At 42.6% G+C, this 2,500-nt stretch overlaps 5 non-coding genes across 5 annotated transcripts in view; all 5 read right to left on the bottom strand.

Moving 5' to 3' along the window:
• Window positions 1-33, bottom strand: part of TRNAR-UCG (transfer RNA arginine (anticodon UCG)) — a 73-nt gene extending 40 nt beyond the window's left edge. The window contains exon 1 of the tRNA in view: window positions 1-33. This exon is cut by the window's left edge and continues 40 nt beyond it. This is a non-coding gene — a tRNA (tRNA-Arg).
• Window positions 34-507: 474 nt separating this feature from the next.
• TRNAR-UCG (transfer RNA arginine (anticodon UCG)) lies at window positions 508-580 on the bottom strand. The gene has a single exon. It is a non-coding gene; the product is annotated as a tRNA-Arg (tRNA).
• A 596-nt stretch (window positions 581-1,176) lies between these two features.
• Window positions 1,177-1,249, bottom strand: TRNAR-UCG (transfer RNA arginine (anticodon UCG)). Its single transcript has one exon. It is a non-coding gene; the product is annotated as a tRNA-Arg (tRNA).
• A 472-nt stretch (window positions 1,250-1,721) lies between these two features.
• TRNAR-UCG (transfer RNA arginine (anticodon UCG)) lies at window positions 1,722-1,794 on the bottom strand. The gene has a single exon. It is a non-coding gene; the product is annotated as a tRNA-Arg (tRNA).
• A 474-nt stretch (window positions 1,795-2,268) lies between these two features.
• Window positions 2,269-2,341, bottom strand: TRNAR-UCG (transfer RNA arginine (anticodon UCG)). Its single transcript has one exon. It is a non-coding gene; the product is annotated as a tRNA-Arg (tRNA).
• Between the last annotated feature and the right edge of the window lie 159 nt (window positions 2,342-2,500).

The raw sequence follows: 2,500 nt of genomic DNA, 5'->3' as shown, positions 1-2,500 counted from the left end.
AGTCAGACGCCTTATCCATTAGGCCACACGGTCCTGACTGGTTGGCCCGTGTTAAGGATTCCGAACTACTTTAAAACTATCCAAGATTAATTACAATGTGTAAAAGATGATTTCCACTTATCACTGATCTCCCACTTCTGAAAAAAAAAAAAAGATTGCTGTTTCTCTCTCTAATCAACAAACATTGATATTCCTCATTCTCCGACAATAACAAAGGGATATTTAAAATTTTTAGTGTTCCCAAGGGGGAAGAGGAAAAGATACGGTAGCCGTGTTAGTCAGGATGGCCGAGTGGTCTAAGGTGCCAAACTCAAGAGTAGTTTCTTCCCCATACTTGGGTGTTCTGGTCTCCAGATGGAGGCGTGGGTTCAAATCCCACTTCTGACAATGCGTTTTTGGCCTAAGACACGGTCACGTGCCTCTAACTGATATTTTACTTTTAGGAGTCATGAGAGCACATTCTTACGAACGTTAAAAGGAGATGAACACGTCAACCAAGTGCCACTGCGACCACGAAGGGACTCAAACCCTCAATCTTCTGATCCGAAGTCAGACGCCTTATCCATTAGGCCACACGGTCCTGACTGGTTGGCTCATGTTAAGGATTCCGAACTACTTTAAAACTATCCAAGATTAATTACAATGTGTAAAAGATGATTTCCAATCTTCTGATCCGAAGTCAGACGCCTTATCCATTAGGCCACGCGGTCTTGTTTGGTTGGCCTGCGTTTAGGATTTCGAACCACTTTAAAGCGATCCAAGATGAACTACAATGTGTAAAAGATGATTTCCATTTATCACTGATCTCCCAACTCTGAAAAAAAAAAAGATTGCTGTTTCTCTCTCTAATCAACAAACATTGATATTCTTCATCCTCCGACTATAACAAAGGTATATTTAACATTTTTAGTGTTCCCAAGGGGGAAGAGGAAAAGTTAAGGAAGCTGTGTTTGTCAGGATGGCCGAGTGGTCTAAGGCGCCACACTCAAGAGTAGTTTCTTCCCCATACTTGGGTGTTCTGGTCTCCAGATGGAGGCGTGGGTTCAAATCCCACTTCTGACAATGCGTTTTTGGCCTAAGACACGGTCACGTGCCTCTAACTGACATTTTACTTTTAGGAGTCATGAGAGCACATTCTTACGAACGTTAAAAGGAGATGAACACGTCAACCAAATGCGACCACGAAGGGACTCGAACCCTCAATCTTCTGATTCGAAGTCAGACGCCTTATCCATTAGGCCACGGGGTCTTGTTTGGTTGGCCTGCGTTAAGGATTTCGAACCACTTTAAAGCGATCCAAGATGAACTACAATGTGTAAAAGATGATTTCCACTTATCACTGATCTCCCACTTCTGAAAAAAAAAGAGATTGCTGTTTCTCTCTCTAATCAACAAACATTGATATTCTTCATCCTCCGACTATAACAAAGGGATATTTAACATTTATAGTGTTCCCAAGGGGGAAGAGGAAAAGGTAAGGAAGCTGTGTTTGTCAGGATGGCCGAGTGGTCTAAGACGCCAGACTCAAGAGTAGTTTCTTTCCCATACTTGGGTGTTCTGGTCTCCAGATGGAGGCGTGGGTTCAAATCCCACTTCTGACAATGTGTTTTTGGCCTAAGACACGGTCACGTGCCTCTAACTGATATTTTACTTTTAGGAGTCATGAGAGCACATTCTTACGAACGTTAAAAGGAGATGAACACGTCAACCAAGTGCCACTGCGACCACGAAGGGACTCGAACCCTCAATCTTCTGATCCGAAGTCAGACGCCTTATCCATTAGGCCACACGGTCCTGACTGGTTGGCCCGTGTAAAGGATTCCGAACTACTTTAAAACTATCCAAGATTAATTACAATGTGTAAAAGATGATTTCCACTTATCACTGATCTCCCACTTCTGAAAAAAAAAAAAAGATTGCTGTTTCTCTCTCTAATCAACAAACATTGATATTCCTCATTCTCCGACAATAACAAAGGGATATTTAAAATTTTTAGTGTTCCCAAGGGGGAAGAGGAAAAGATACGGTAGCCGTGTTAGTCAGGATGGCCGAGTGGTCTAAGGTGCCAAACTCAAGAGTAGTTTCTTCCCCATACTTGGGTGTTCTGGTCTCCAGATGGAGGCGTGGGTTCAAATCCCACTTCTGACAATGCGTTTTTGGCCTAAGACACGGTCACGTGCCTCTAACTGATATTTTACTTTTAGGAGTCATGAGAGCACATTCTTACGAACGTTAAAAGGAGATGAACACGTCAACCAAGTGCCACTGCGACCACGAAGGGACTCAAACCCTCAATCTTCTGATCCGAAGTCAGACGCCTTATCCATTAGGCCACACGGTCCTGACTGGTTGGCTCATGTTAAGGATTCCGAACTACTTTAAAACTATCCAAGATTAATTACAATGTGTAAAAGATGATTTCCACTTATCACTGATCTCCCACTTCTGAAAAAAAAAAAGATTGCTGTTTCTCTCTCTAATCAACAAACATTGATATTCT

The sequence above is a fragment of the Hyla sarda genome, chromosome 9 (genome assembly GCF_029499605.1).
Source record: "Hyla sarda isolate aHylSar1 chromosome 9, aHylSar1.hap1, whole genome shotgun sequence".
In the NCBI taxonomy this organism is placed as follows: domain Eukaryota; kingdom Metazoa; phylum Chordata; class Amphibia; order Anura; family Hylidae; genus Hyla; species Hyla sarda.
Note: the sequence above shows the minus strand (reverse complement) of the source record. Positions and strands in the feature narration are given on the sequence as shown.